We start from the raw sequence: 16801 nt of genomic DNA on the forward strand, positions 1-16801 counted from the left end.
ATCTCAAAGTAATGGTATAATCTTACAAAAGAATAACAACTCACACGCACTGCAATGTTGTTCATTATATTGACCTTTACCATTTTTCATGATTTTAAAGATATTTTGTTACTTATTTCCAGTAAATTCAAAATGCACTTGTTATTTTGTAGCAATATTATAATTATATCAACGTTGCACTTTGAACAATGTATAATATCTCTGTCATCCTCAAACTTGTATAAATGCAGTCTCAAGCTGATTAAAAATTGCTACTATCCTATATTTGCACAAAGAGGGTCAAATTGCACTTAACAATATTTACTTCAGATAAAATTTTGTAAATGTGTGGTGTATTAATAAAAGCGCAAAATGTCTTTGAAAGACTTTATTTGAATTATGCCAATTCATTTCGTATTGTGTACATTATATCTTCACCTCAACATTAAACTTTATGGCCAGAATAAAACACTTCATTAAAGTTTTAATCATATATAAAAAAAAACCAACCCGAAACCCCGCCCCCCCCAACCCCCCCCCAAAAAAAAAAAAACAACAAACAAACAAACAAGCCAAAAAAAAACCCAAACATAATATTTAGGGTTTAATTTATAGTAATATATTTCGATATTAAAAATGTTGTTGGTTCATAATAACTAGTTTCCTTGTACGATTCTAAATTTAGTTTCCTTAAAATCCTCCTGGGAAACAGCAGGACCAATCAATTTGCTTAACTCATTCTTGATTACCGGTTTCCTATCATTTCAACATACATGTTTTATCTTTTTAAATAGATCGCTTTTTTGTCAAGTTGTGTAATAACCCTCAGGTTTTAGAGCCCGTCCTTTTCAAATTGCAAGCAACATTACCTTGGTATTTTAAACTACTGGTTAGTGCACAGTTAAACGAATTAGCTCCATAATTAAATTACATTTTTATCGAAAGTTTATAAATCACATAATCTGTATATTATCTGGTCCTAATTTCCAGTTGATTGTTTTGTTTCTTGTGTTACTCGAATGTATCATACTGTTATACGCCGTATTATCTAACATAATTTCGGACCCTGGAATTTGGTCATTCCCGATTATACCAGGTGGCAAAACCAATCAAAGTGATGTAGAAGTAACCTCATACAATATTGTTGCTTATGTGCATAGCCGATTTGCAGGGTCATAATAACTTTTTGGTTTCATTATGGCCATTCTGCACATTCATTCTGCACATTCATTCAGCAAATAACCCAAAATATTTTATGGAGTTAGTTATTTTTGCCATAGTGTACAATTATTCATTATACTTTATTGTAGTTTTCGGGAATGCAGTTGTCTCTATACAATTTGGTGTTGATTGATGGTGGTAGTATCCTATTTGATACTCTGTGTTAATAATATATGTTTTGAAAAATACCAAAAACACACACGCTCGCACTAACATGCACGGACACAGACATATTATTTATTATAAATCTTTATTTTTAATTTAATATTTTTTTTCTCCTTAACATCAATTAAAAACTTCGAATGTAAACCAAACCGCCGTTCGACTTTACATTAGCTCTGACGTCAAATTTCTTAAGCTTAATAGGCTCGAACAAGCGAAAAGTTGACAGTCAATAGATTACTCCACAACAATTGACTGCATTGCAAAAGCCTTACCAACATTGATTACGAAAACTGTATAAACTGCAAATATTAGATTTTATAGCTTATGTTATAAATCAGTAGTATAAATTGTAGAGCTAGATTTTGTTTTCTTAGTTTTTACTTATGTAATTTATTTTTTGTGTCCTGAAGAAGGGACGGGTTGTCCCGAAAATTTGACAATATCTTTTGTTCGTGTCATTAGCCATTTTTGTGCTTTATATATTCAGTTTACTGGCTTAGTATCCACTTAGGCCTTTTGGTTATACTTCACTTTTGAAAAAGGGTGAACCAAGTTTCAAGGTCAAATGTGAAGGTCATAACAAAATTATATGAATAATCCTTGAATTGAAACAGTCTTGATGGTATATGTAAGCTTGTTTGGATTTTGGCTTCAAATTTTCTTCTGCTAGTCCAAGTTAATAAACAAGTAAGTTGGTAAGCAAGCGACTTAAACACATCATGATAGCAGTCTCAATTAAGGGTAATACTTTTATTAAAATTCAAATATCCACTTTTAGCCGGGCGACAAAAAAGTTATCACTATTTAAAAAATTCCAGATCTTAAATCTTTTTCTTTATCGTCAGACATGTATGAATTACAAATTTATAGAAAAAATGTGCCTATTTTTACTTACAAAACATTCGCAAATATTGTTTTCTAATTCATTTCCAGATTTGTTTTTAAGATGTTTGTAAGAGATATCTTATACCATATACTAGTATTATGCTATTTAAGATGCCGAATATAATAGAAATGTAGATCATGCAAAAACACCTTGTAGGGAAAACATCTGAGAACATACTTTTCACCCTTTGACACCTTAAAGCCATATATTCTTGCATTAAACTGAATGAACAATAAATTCCATATAAACTAGTGCAATGACGTTATATGTAGTTTGATAGTACACTTTAACAAACATTCAACGGCAGTGTCGGTCGGCTGGCAGACACAGATAACAATCTTCTTTAATCATATAGCGAAAGGGGTCCGATTTTTTTAAAAAAATGTTTGTTGAGGTAATTTTGTGCAATGAGTGTATAAATTAGATTAGAAATATGTTATAAAAAGGTAATTAAATGAAAAAAGGAGTAAAGACGCGAGGGGGGGGGGGGGTCTATACTTGTGGTAGGGGATGGAAAAGGGGGTGGGGTCGGTTCAGTGCTCAAATTGTTGTTAATGTTTTAAAAACAAATGATTGAATATTTAAGGGGCTAGCCCTCTAGATCCTTTATGTGGACAGACATTGGTGTTTTAAGTAATGGAATCGATTAGAATCATCAGTACAGCCATTTGCTCTTCTACAATGCTTAACAAAATATGTCTCCTTCTCTAGATATATTGTGTCAAAGTTAAGTACGTTGGCTCTAAAAATCCCTATTTACGCAATAAATGGGCGTGGCAATGATTTTACCTGATATATATTGTTACAATCAACAACTTTTCTTCTATAATGCATTGCAAAATCTTGATCGTTTTTAAGGTATGTGTTAAAGACTTTCCGAGTGTCGTGGCCCCTAATTGAAGAGGCCATCCCCTTTTCATTGAGTTCATTCGAGAGTTCTCACGAATACTAACATTTTTTGTTCTTACACGTATCTAAAATTGTTGATCATTTTTGAGATACAAATAATTGAATATTTTAGGGGCCAGCCCTCTAGATCCTAAATTGGGGAAAGGCTTTGTGGTGTTTTGATTGGTGGAATCGATTAGAATCATCAATAGAGACATTTTCTCATCTACAATGCTTAACAAAATATGTCTCCTTCTCTAGATATATTGCGTCAAAGTTTAAGTACTTTGGCCCCTCAAAATCCCTAATTACGTAATAAATAGGCGTGGCAATGATGTTACCTGATTAATATTGTTACGATTAACAACTTTGCTTCTATAATGCATTACAAAATGGAGTTTATGAGTGTCTTGGCCCCTAATTTAAGGGGCCAGCCCCTATTTCTTGATTTTTTAGGAAAGAACTTTTGATTCTCTACCACTTTTTTAATATATGTTATAACAAAATATCAACTCATAATAAGATACAGATCAAAGTGTATGAAAATTCGTACCCAATTTTCGAGCCTAGGCGAGCTCAAAGAAATAGCGCCATTGCCGCCAAAAACTACATTCTGCATACCTTCAAAATATGATTTAGATATCCTGAAAATTTCATATTTATATCTCTAATAATCTCTGAGTTTATGTCTGCACAAAATTGGTCGTAAAAATTAACAAAATTGGCCGTAAATCGAAACCGGACGTGACGATTTAAAAAAGTCTAGAATTATGACCACTGGCAATTATCTATGAAAAAATGGTTTAAATCGGCCGAATAGTTTTGGAGATATCGCGTGCACAAAATTTGTGGAAAAAAATAATAATAACTAGATACGACCTCGTTACGAGTAACGAGTAGGTCTTCTGTCCGATTTTTTTTTAGTTTAAATGGTACCATGAAATATCGATACAATTTCAAAATTACCCCCCCCCCCCACCCAAAAAAAAATTTGAAGATAAAGAATAAAAACCCTAATTACGCCAAACATGGGCCTGACGACGACTTTTTCAAACCGATAATGTAGAGATCAACAACTTTGATTTTATAATGCATAGCAAAATATTTATCGTTTTCAAGGTATTCGTAATAGACTTTACGAGTCTCTTGGTCCCTAATTAAAAGGGTCAACTTTTGATTCTCTACAACTTTTATTCTATATGTCTTAACAAAATATCAACTGATAAAAAGATACTGATCAAAACATATGAAAATTTTGATTCGAAATTTGTACCCCATTTTCGTGCCTAAGCGAGCTCCAAGGAATAGCGCAACTGGTGCAAAACAACTTAATAGTGCACAACTTCAAACCATGCTCTACCTATCCTGAAAATTTCAAAGTCATATCTCTGATACTTTATGAGATCAGCTCTGCACAAAATTGGTCGTAACAAATTACAAAATCGACCGCAAATCCGGACCGGAAGTGACGACGACAAAAAAATTCAAAAACATATAAAATTCAGATAATGTTCCATCATCTGTAAAAAATTGTTGAGATCAGTCAAGTAGTTTTCGAGAAATCGCGTGCACAAAATTTGGAAAAAAAAAATAATAAACAGTACGAACACAATAAGGTCTTCCGTTGGAAACGGAAGACCTTAACTAGATACGACCTCGTTACGAGTAACGAATAGGTCTTCCGTCCGATTTTTTTTTAAAAATATAAATCATACCATGAAATATCGATATAATTTCAAAATTAACACCCAACACCAACACCCCCCTCCCCAAATTTTAAGATAATGAACAAAAATCCAAATTACGTCAAACATGGGTCTGACGATGACTTTTTCAAACAGATATTGTAGCGTTTAACAACTTTGATTCTATAATACATAACAAAATATTTATCGTTTTCAAGTTATTCGTAATATACTTTACAAGTCTCTTGGTCCCTAATTGAATGGGTCAGCCCCTTCTTTTTGATTTTATTGGATAAAACTTTTCATTCTCTACTACTTTTGTTCTATATGTCTTAAAGGCCGAACATTTTTACCGGGTGGTAAATCTCAGGTGAGGGTGGGGCTTAATCATTAGAGGTGTGAAAGCCTCCGGGGCTTGCAGTCTACCTGCTGTCGTGAACGCTGTTAATATCTGTACACAGGAAGCAAATTAATACACAGGAAATAAAGAGTTAGTCAGAATTGGTCTTAGTTTAAATATCATATTGTTCTAACGACCATACGAAGCGATTTTATGCTCAAATGTTCTGTGTCGTTCGAATTTTCTCTAAGCGCACGTGTGTAAAGCACAATTGAAAAAATGCAGTAAATTAAGTCTGCTATAAAAGTATAACTCAGTACATTGTGTTTAGCACTTTACATTGTTTAAAAAGTTAATTAAGGTCTTCCGTTTCCAGCGGAAGACCTTATTGTTTTCGTACTGTTTCTTATTATTATTTTTTTTTCCAAATTTTGTGCACGAGATTTCTCGAAATCTATTCGACCGATCTCAACCATTTTTTCACAGATGTTTTGGCGTGATCTAAACTTAATACATTTTTCTTAATTTGTTCGTAGTCACTTCCGGTACCGAATTATCGGCCATTTTGTAATTTTCGACGACCCATTTTGTGCAGCTATAAACTCGGAAACCATAAGAGATATGAATATGAATTTTTCAGGATAGGTAGACGATAGTTTGAAGTTGTGCAACATGTAGTTGTTTAATGCCTGTTGCGCCATTTCTTGGAGTTCGCCTGGGCACGAAAATTGGGTACGAATTTTCATTCAAAATGTTCACACGTTTTGATTTATATCTTTTTATCAGTTGATATTTTGTTAAGACATGTATAACAAAAGTGGTAGATAATCAAAAGTTCTTTCCAACGAAATCAAGAAAAAAGGGGCTGGCCCCTTTATTTAGGGGCCAAGGCACTCTTAAACTCTAATACAAATAACTTAAAAACGATAATGATTTTGTAATGCATTATAGAAGCAAAGTTGTTGATCGTACCAATATCTATTAGAAAAAATCATTGCCACGCCCATTTATTACGTAATTAGAGATTTTTAGGGCCCAGAGTACTTAAACTTTGACGCAATATAACTAGAGAAGCAGAAATATTTTGTTAGACATCATAGAGGAGAAAATGTTTGAATTTATGATTTAAATCGATTCCACTTATCAAAACACGAATTTCCGTCCCCATTAAGGATCTAGAGGGCTGGCCCCTTAAATATTCAAACATTTGTATTTCAAAAATGAAGAACAATTTTAAATAGATATCAGAACAAAAAATGTTAGAATTTATGAGACCTTTCGATTCAATTTAAGAAAAAGGGGCTGCCCCCTTAATTTAGGGGCCAAGACACTCGTAAACTCTATAACAAATAGCTTAAAAATGATAAAGATTTTGTAATGCATTATAGAAGCAAAGTTGTTGATCGTACCAATATCTATTAGAAAAAATCATTGCCACGCCCATTTATTACGTAATTAGGGATTTTTAGGGGCCAAAGTACTTAAATTTTGACGCAATATTTCAAGAGAAGTAGACATATTTTGTTAGACATCAAAGAGAAGAAAATGTTTGCAATAAAGATTTAAATCGATTCCACTAATCAAAACACCAATGTCTGTCCGCATTAGGGATCTACAGGGCTGGCCCCTAAAATATTCAAACATTTGTATCTCAAACATGAACAACAATTTAAGATAGGTGCAAGAGCAAAAATGTTTGTATTCTTAAGACCTTTTCAAAGAAATCAAGAAAAAGGGGCTGGCCCCTTTCATCAGGGGCCAAGAGACTCGTAAATTCTATTACAAATAACTTAAAAACGATAAAGATATTGGTATCAATTAAAGAAGCAAAGTTGTTGATAATACCAATATCTATCAGCAAAAATCATTGCCACGCCCCTTTATTAAGCAATAAGGGATTTTTAGGGGCCAAAGTACATAAACTTTGACGCAATATATCTAGAAAAGGAGACATATTTTGTTAGACATCATAGAAGAGAAAATGTTTGCATTTATGATTTAAATCGATTCCACTTATCACAACACCAATGTCTGTCCCCATTAGGGATCTACAGGACTGGCCCCTAAAATATTCAAACATTTGTATCTCAAAAATGAACAACAATTTAAGATGGGTGTAAGAGCACAAAATGTTTGTATTCTTAAGACCTTTTCACAGAAATCAAGAAAAAGGTGCTGGCCCCTTTAATTAGGGGGCCAAGAGACTCGTAATTTCTATTACAAATAACTTAAAAACAACTCTTACAAATACCTTAAAAACGATTAGGATTTGGTAAACCATTATAGAAGTAAAGTTGTTGATTGTAACAATATTAGTTTGTAAAACCCATTGCCACACCCACTGATGACGTCATTAGGGATATTAGGGGACTAAAATCTCAAATCTTTAATGTGCTGTATGTGATAAAGCAAAACTCTTTGTTAAGCATTTAAAAGGATATTTACAATCGTATACATTATCTGAAAGGGAGGGGTTGAGTGGAAATTCTGAAATTTCTTTGATATTTTAATGGAATCGTTTAAAAAATTGAACGGAAGACCTATTCGTTACTCGTAACGAGATCGTATCTAGTTTTAACAATTATAATTGTATAAGAAAACCAAACGATCAGTAAGAATGTGGAATGTAAAGGTACATGTAGCCTTTATACGTCGACAATTAATGGAGTTCGTTTTCCATTGAGTGACGTTTACATGAACTAAGTTCCAACTGAGTGGATTGCCAGTAAATATAGCTTTAGTAGCACATTGTACGTTTGTTGTAAAAAGAAAATTTAAATGTTTTGGAGCTGTCCATGCATTTTCGTGGAATTTATTAGGTCACATACATTCAACATAATTCAAATATAAATTGTGCATATTTTCAATCACGGAATGATTATTTTTAGTTTTGATACTGATAATGTTAAAAACTCAATTTTTAATTCCCCCTTTTAATACATGACGGAATCTATCAAAGATAACGTTGTTAATTGCTAGTAAACAGAAATCCGCGGACCTGGCCAGATCACGCTCGGACGATCACGTCAATCAAACTGGGTGCTATTGTTTCAAACTTGATTGACAAGCGGCTTCATTTTGAAGTTTGTTCAGGTGAAAAAGGGGGCGTTTGTAAAATGTTCGGCCTTTAACAAAATATCAACTGTTAAAAAGATAATGATCAAAACGTATGAAAATTTTGATTCAAAATCTGTACACCATTTTTGTGCCTAAGCGAGCTCCAAGGAATAGCGCCACCGGTGCAAAACAACTATACAGTGCACAACTTCAAACCATGGTCTACCTATCCTGAAAATTTCAAAGTCATATCTCTGATAGTTTCTGAGATCAGCTCTGCACAAAATTGATCGTAAAAAATTACAAAATCGACCATTAATCCGGCAGTGACAACGACAAATTATTCAAAAACATATAAATTTCAGATAATGTTCCATCATCTGTGAAAAAATTGTCGAGATCAGTTGAGTAGTTTTCGAGAAATCGCGTGCACAAAATTTGGAGAAAAAAATAAACATTACGAAAACAACTAGACACGATCTCGTTGCGAGCAACGAGGAGGTCTTCCGTCCGATTTTTAGAAGAGGAAATGACCTTTCCTTTTATCTTCATCAACGAAACATATCAAGAAATGCAGATGTGATCTAAAAGAGCGATGGATGAAGGATTATAGACCCCGTTGGATTCCTAATTTGAAGGACCAGCCCCATTTTATATCATATTAAATAAGAGATCTGTTGACCTAATAACAGGTCTAATGACCTGTAATAAAAAGAACCCAAAGAAAAAAAAGAGGGTCTTCCTTTGTAAACGGAAGACCCTAATAACAATAAGAATAGAAGGGTGTTCCGCTGAAGACGGAAGACCCTAATAATAAAAAAACTGTTTTTGTCTAAATCTTAATTGAAGAGTGTTTTTCGACTTGTACTACAGTCCAACAACCCTTTTATGTAGAATATTTTAGTTAGAAAAAGAAATAAAAAGGAGAGAAAGTAATAGAGAGAAAGAGCAAATCTTGGGTCCGGCGAGATTAGAACACACAACCTTTGCAGGTGTCTCAAAACATGGCTGACGCGAAATAATTCCCGAATTTGTCTTTGAATTTGGGGCGTTTTCGCCCAGAAGAGGAGCTGAGTTTTTGTATGAAATGAAAAACAACGTGTAAGATGTCTGACTATTCAGGTTTGGTAACAGTGCGAGGTCATTTGAAATATTGATGCGTGTTTGTGTCTGGAGGGGGGTGAAAAGACCCGAGCTTGATTTTCGTCTTAAATAAATCGAAAATAGAATTTTGAGGTGTGGATCTCGGATGCGGTTAACAACAAGAAGGGGAAGTCCTAAAACAATGACTGATGCATTTTACCCATGTATTTCAGTGTTGAGATTTTTTTTCGTGTCGTTTTCTATTATGTTTGACTGTTTTATTTCAGCAGGATTGATAAAATCTTTATAAATGTAGAAATAACGAAATCAGTAACACGTAAATTTATTCGGTGAAAATTTGATGACAGTAATTTCCACAGTTCTAACATTCATAAGTAGTTCACACGCTATCGTAGATACAGACAAAATGGAAAACCAGAAATATACATGCAACAGAAATATAACGCGGCTGCTTACATCCCTTGTACTGTGTAAATTTTAAGTCTCCGTACAGGCTATACTCGCCGTTTGATCTCAGGAATTTCTTCTTAATTGTTCAATCCGCTGCATATTTGGCAGACAATAAGAATGGGGTCCAAGGTTTTTTTTCTACAGTCATGTCAAGCACGCCAATCGAAACTCAAATGCCCAAAAATTTATAACTCTCTTAAAAATGAACAAATATGTCTGGTCATTAGTGCAGTAATCTAGATTTGAATTAGGTTGAAAATAAAGGCTCAAGATGAAAGATCCAGTAAAATAAGGCCAGAAAAACTAAATGATTTTGCGAATAGGAAGGGGGGGGGTCGGTGCGTGTACAGTGTGTAAATTTAATTTCCACGTATAGAGAGAGAGAGAGAGAGAGAGAGAGAGAGAGAGAGAGAGAGAGAGAGAGACAGATTTTCTAGTTTTTTGTAGTGTTTAGGGAATCAGTATATCAGCAACGTATGTCAATAAATGCATGCATACATGCAAGCGTGTATCTATGTATGTGAACAAATACTAATCAGTCCTCCTTTTAAAGCCATGTAGAATAACGTTGGTGCATTGCTAAATGTTGTGTGCATACAGTCATTGAGATGGCGGCCTTTCTTTGATGCCGGCAAAGCGACCCAGTGAACTCTAATGCGGTCGTACTGCAGGGGCGCTTCGGTGGCATGTCTTTGATGGCGGCGATGCGAACTGCTGACAAAAACGAGCTCTATATTTGTACTAAAAAAGCTGTTATTATTTTTATTTATGATAAAAAAGAAACGGAAAACATTAAAACCATCATTTTAAAGGTAAAATCGTTAAACAAAACAAAATTAGAGAAGAACAAATAATCGGCACTCGGGGATGGAAACCGGGTCGCCTGGGAACAAGTCCAACACTCTTACGACTGAGCTACGCGGACTCTCGCTTCAAAACTTTTGAACTCAAAATCTCGGGAATGCCTTGATCGATTTTAACACGAATTTCATATTCTGAAGTGTTTTAAGCGTCTCTATCGAATAAAAACATAAATAAAATTCAAATCTAAAAATTTGAAAAATTAAGGTTTTTCATTTCCTTCCGGTGACGACCGGAAGTGACGGCAGACGTTCGGATATGCGAAGGGCACTGCGGCCGTTCACTCTCTACCTTCTCTGAAAATTTGAACGTTCTATCGTAAATACTTTTTGAGAAAAATCGTGAACAAGCAAAAACGTAAAATCTTTAATATCTCGGTACCAGAAGAGACGATCAAAAAAAAGCCCGTGTACTTTTCTCACAAATTTTGTCATGAAAAAGATCTGAAAATTTCATGAAAATTGGCTGAAGCATTTTTGAGAAAACGTGACAGAAAAAAAAAGAATAAAAACTAGACACGATCTCGTTGCGAGCAACGAAGAGGTCTTCCATCCGATTTTAGAAGAGGAAATGACCTTGCCTTTTTCTTCATCAACGAAACATATCAGGGAAATGCAGATGTGATCTAAAAGAGCGATGGATGAAGGATTATACACCCCGTTGGATCCCTAATTTGAAGGACCAGCCCCATGTTATTTCATATTAAATAAGAGGTCTTTTGACCTAATAACAGGTCTAAAGACCTGTCATAAAAAGAGACCGAAGAAAAAAGGGTCTTCCTTTGTAAACGGAAGACCCTAATAACAAAAAGAATAGAAGGGTGTTTCGCTGAAGACGGAAGACCCTAATAATAAAAGACTGTTTTTGTCTAAATCTTAATTGGAGAGTGTTTTAACTTGTACTACAGTCCAACAACCCATTTATGTAGAATATTTTAGTTAGAAAATTTAATAAAAAGGAGAGAAAGAAATAAAGAGAAAGAACAAATCTTGGCTCCGGCGAGATTAGAACACACTGCCTTGGCAGGTGTCTCAAAACATGGCTGACGCGTAATAATTCCCGAATTTGTATTTGAATTTGGGGCGTTTCCACCCGGGAGAGGAGCTGAGTTTTTGTATGAGATGAAAAACAACATGTAAGATGTCTGATATTCAGGTTTGATAACAGTGCGAGGTCATTTGAAATATTGATGCGTGTTTGTGTATGGAGGGGGTGAAAAGACCCGAGCTTGATTTTCGCCGTAAATAAATCGAAAAAGAATTTTGATGTGTGGATCTCGGATTCGTTTAACAACAATTAGGAGAGGTCCTCAAACAATGACTGATGCATTTTACCCATGTATTTCAGTGTTGAGAAATTTTTTTCGTGTCGTTTACTATTATGTTTGACTGTTTTATTTCAGCAGGATTGATGAAATCTTAATAAATGTAGAAATAACGAAATCAGTAAACCCGTAAAATTATTCGGTAAAAATTTGATGACAGTAATTTCCACAGTTGTAACATTCATATGTAGTTCACATGCTATCGTAGATACAGACTAAACGGAAAAGAAGAAATTTACATGCAACAGAAATATTACGCGGCTGCTTACATCCCATGTACTGTGTAAATTTTAGGTCCCCGTACAGGCTATACCCGCCATTTGATCTCAGGAATTTCTTCTTAATTGTTCAATCCGCTGGGCATTTGGCAGACAATAAGAATGGGGTCCGAGGTACATTTACATAAAATTTCATTGGGTTTTAGTAAGGGGCTCGGGAGTTAGAATTTTTTTTCTACAGTACATGTCAAGCACGCCAATCGAAAATCAAATGCCCAAAAATTCATAACTCTCTTAAAAATGAACAAATAGGTCTGGTCATTAGTACAGTAATCTAGAATTGAACTATGTTGAAAATAAAGGTTCAAGTTGAACTATCCAGTAAAATCATGCCAGAAAAACTAAATGATTTTGTGAAAAGGAAGGAGGGGTGGGGGGGGGGGGGGGGTGGGGGGGGGGGGGGGGTGGGGGGTGGGGGGGGGGGTCAGTGCGTGTACTGTGTGAATTTAATTTCCACGTATAATACATAGGATATAAGCACCGTTTAATCTCAAGAATTTCGTCTTAATTGTTCAATCTGCTGCATTTATGACAAACAATAAGAATGGGGTCTGAGGTTCATTTTCACGAATTTTCATTATGATTATGATTGTACAGTAATCTAGAATGGTAATTAGTTGAAATTAAAGGCCCAAGATCAAAGATCAAGTAAAATCGGGCCAGAAAAACTAAATGTTTTTATGAATTGGGAGGGGGGGGGGGTCGGTCGGTGACTTCTATATTAAACGTAGAATATTAGTTTCTAAATATCACATATTACACAATTTCTAAATAAAATACATATGTTAGAACAATGTATAAGCGTTTTTTGAAAGTTGTAACTATTGATTTTTTTTTACATCTATTTATTCTTTGGCTTAAACACTCATAAACGGGTGGTCAGTTTTCAAAACCTTGTCGCAGTCACCCGTTCGTTTGTATAGTTACGTGTATAGAAGTTTTTCTTAATCTCAGACAGGCAACAGATTTGTATCAGTATATAGACATGCACAAAAAAAAGGAAAAAGTGCACCATCTTTAATAAAAATGACTTTTTAGCGTTGACTTCCAATCAGTAAGAAGACAATCATTAAACAATGAATTTCAAATTATTTGAATCCATAGACATTATCCCGTAACTTGATATAAAATATGTATAATTTTTGGACGCCAATGTACATTTAGCTTCTATCCAATTTACTCCATGTTACCTGTACTAGTTCTTATTCAAATGCTAAAACATTTGTACGAGAGAGAGAGAGAGAGAGAGAGAGAGAGAGAGAGAGAGAGAGAGAGAGAGAGAGATTACATAGTGTTTTATAATGTTCAGGAAATCAATATATAAGCAACCTATTTCAATAAACGCATGTATACATGCATTTGTGTATCTATATATAGGATTAAATACTAAACAGTCCTCCTTTTAAAGCCGAGTAGAATAACGTGGGTGCATTGCTAAATGTTGTATGCATACAGTCATTGAGATGGCGGCATTTCTTTGATGCCGGCAAAGCGACCCAGCGAAGTCTAATGCGGTCCAACTGCAGGTGCACTTCGGCGGCATGTCTTTAATGTCGGCGATGCGACGAGCGTCGGAATTTAGAGAGCTGCTGACAGAAAAGAGCTCTATATTTGTACGGAAAAAAAGCCGCTATTTTTTTTTCTATTTTTGACAAAAATAAAACGGAAAACATTCAAATCCATCATTTTATGGATAAAATCATTAATCAAAACACAAAAAAAAGAGAAAAAAGATTCGGCACTCAGGGACTGAACCCGGGTCGCCTGGGCACAAGTCCACCACTCTAACGACTGAGCTACGCGGACTCTCGCTTCAGAATTTTGGAGTCCAAAATCTCAACAATGCGTGGACCGATTTTAAAACAAATTTCATATTCAGAAGTTTTGAGAGCGTCTCTATCGAATGAAAAAATGAAAAAAATTCAAATCTAAAAAAGTAATAAATTAAGGTTTTTCATTTCCTTCCGGTGACGACCGGAAGTGACGGCGGACGTTCGGACATACGAAGGGCACTGCGGCCGTTTACTGTCTAACTTCTCTGAAAATTTGAAAGTCCTAGCTTGAATACTTTTTGAGGAAAATCGTGAACAAGCAAAAACATAAAATCTTTAATATCTCGGTACCGGAAGTGACGACTCTAAAAATCTCACGTAATTTTCTTACACATTTTGTCATAAATAAGATCTGAAAGTTTCATGAAAATCGGCTGAAGCATTTTTGAGAAAACGTGACAGAAAAAAAAATTAATAATAATAATAACTAGACACGATCTCGTTGCGAGCAACGAGGAGGTCTTCCGTCCGATTTTTAGAAGAGGAAATGACCTTGCCTTTTATCTTCATCAACGAAACATATCAGGAAATGCAGATGTGATGTAAAAGAGCGATGGATGAAGGATTATACACCTGTAGGATCATTAATTTTAAGGACCAGTCCCATTTTATTTCATATTAAATAAGAGGTCTATTGACTTAATAACAGGTCTAATAACCTGTAATAAAAAGAAACCGAAGAAAAAAAGAGGGCCTTCCTTTGTAAACGGAAGACCCTAATAACAATAAGAATAGAAGGGTCTTCCGCTGAAGACGGAAGACCCTAATAATAAAAGACTGTATTTGTCTAAATCTTAATTGAAGAGTGTTTTTCAACTTGTACTACAGTCCAACAACCCTTTTATGTTGATTATTTTAGTTAGAAAATTAAATAAAAAGCAGAGAAAGAAATAGAGAGAAAGAACAAATCTTGGCTCCGGCGAGATTAGAACACACAGCCTTTGCAGGTGTCTCAAAACATGGCTGACGCGAAATAATTCCCGAATTTGTGTTTGAATTTGGGGCGTTTTCGCCCGGGAGAAGTTTTTGTATGAGATGAAAAACAAAGTGTAAGATGTCTGACTATTTAGGTTTGGTAACAGTGCGAGCTCATTTGAAATATTGACGCGTGTTTTTGTCTGGAGGGGGGTGAAAAGACCCGAGCTTGATTTTCGTCGTAAATAAATCGAAAATAGAATTTTGAGGTGTGGATCTCGGATTCGTGTAACAACTATTAGGGGAAGTCCTAAAACAATGACTGATGCAGTTTACCCATGTATTTCAGTGTTGAGAATTTTTGTTCGTGTCGTTTACTATTATGTTTGACTGTTTTATTTCAGCAGGATTGATAGAATCTTTATAAATGTAGAATTAACGAAATCAGTAACACGTAAATCTATTCGGTAAAAATTTGATGCAGTAATTTCCACAGTTCTAACATTCATAAGTAGTTCACACGCTATCGTAGATTCAGACTAAACGGAAAAAAAGAAATATACATGCAACAGAAATATTACGTGGCTGCACAGGGGCCAAGCCCATTTCAACATTAATTTCAAAGAAACCATACATAAAGAAAGAGGTCGAACTCTGACCCAGATAGAAAACTACCAGCTCGCTTCAAAATCCTAAAAAATCAATTAATCTTTAAAACACTCGCAACATGCATGTATTTTTCATAAAAGTAATGTCTGAGATACACTCCTGCCGAATTTTAAGTTGTGGCACTTATGCGGCGTTTTTCCTTTGATGACTGGTGTACAATAATTTCCAATACTTGTCTTTCACCCGAGTAGGCGTGGCTTATCACCGTACAATAACTTTAGAATTTACAAGTTATTGTTCTGTATGAAAGAGGGCATGGTGATAGTACCGTACAATAATTTTTGAATTATTGTACACTGAAAAAAAGAAGAAGCAAACTTCCACAAAACTTATGCTTTAATCAATTTCAAAACAACTCTAAACTCAAATTCTTCTCCATAAACACCTGAACTGCTGCTGAACGTTCTTGTGTAATTTTTAACACAGACAACATAAAATTCAACAACAAAAATGAAAAAAAAAATACGTTTCGTTTAGTTTAACAATCTATCTGGCTACTAACTATACTTTAAAACTGAAACGTAACGTTGCAGTTTTTAAATTATCCAAACGGGAATTTAGGCCTCTTGCTCATGGGCTCCTCTTTACTATGGGCAGTTGCAGATGTTTCCGGAAAAACGGAACACTCGGAGATGATCCAATTCTGTTTCGTACTCTGCAAGCGTCTACGTAACGCTCATGTTCAGTAATCCGTCGAAAGCTTCCATTTCGTCACAAACTTGAGATGATGTCAAGTCGTCGATCTTTTCAATTTTGAATTCATCCTCAAGGAAATCTACGTCCATCTGTCAAAGCGGTCCAAACTGAAATGCTGCGCGAAAAATGCAGCTCGTGAAAGTAGGCGTGCCACAAATCATTTGCTGGACCAATCGTCATACAATAATTGCTGTATCTTTAAATGAAACGGGGCCGTGACCTCGTGCCCTTGCGGGCACTCGTCACGCCTCCGTTTCATTTCTAGATACAGCAATTATTGTATGACTATTAGTCCAACAAATATAACTTGATGGGTCTTACAATAGGGGAGATATACGCATTATTCTCTCGAAGTCGCCAGTTTATTTTTACTCGGACATTTACCGGTCCAGAGCTCACGATGGGATTTTGCCTATGACAACAGCAGTATTGCAACAAGTCGAGAAACATT

The sequence above is a fragment of the Crassostrea angulata genome, chromosome 9 (assembly GCF_025612915.1).
Source record: "Crassostrea angulata isolate pt1a10 chromosome 9, ASM2561291v2, whole genome shotgun sequence".
Lineage (NCBI taxonomy): Eukaryota > Metazoa > Mollusca > Bivalvia > Ostreida > Ostreidae > Magallana > Magallana angulata.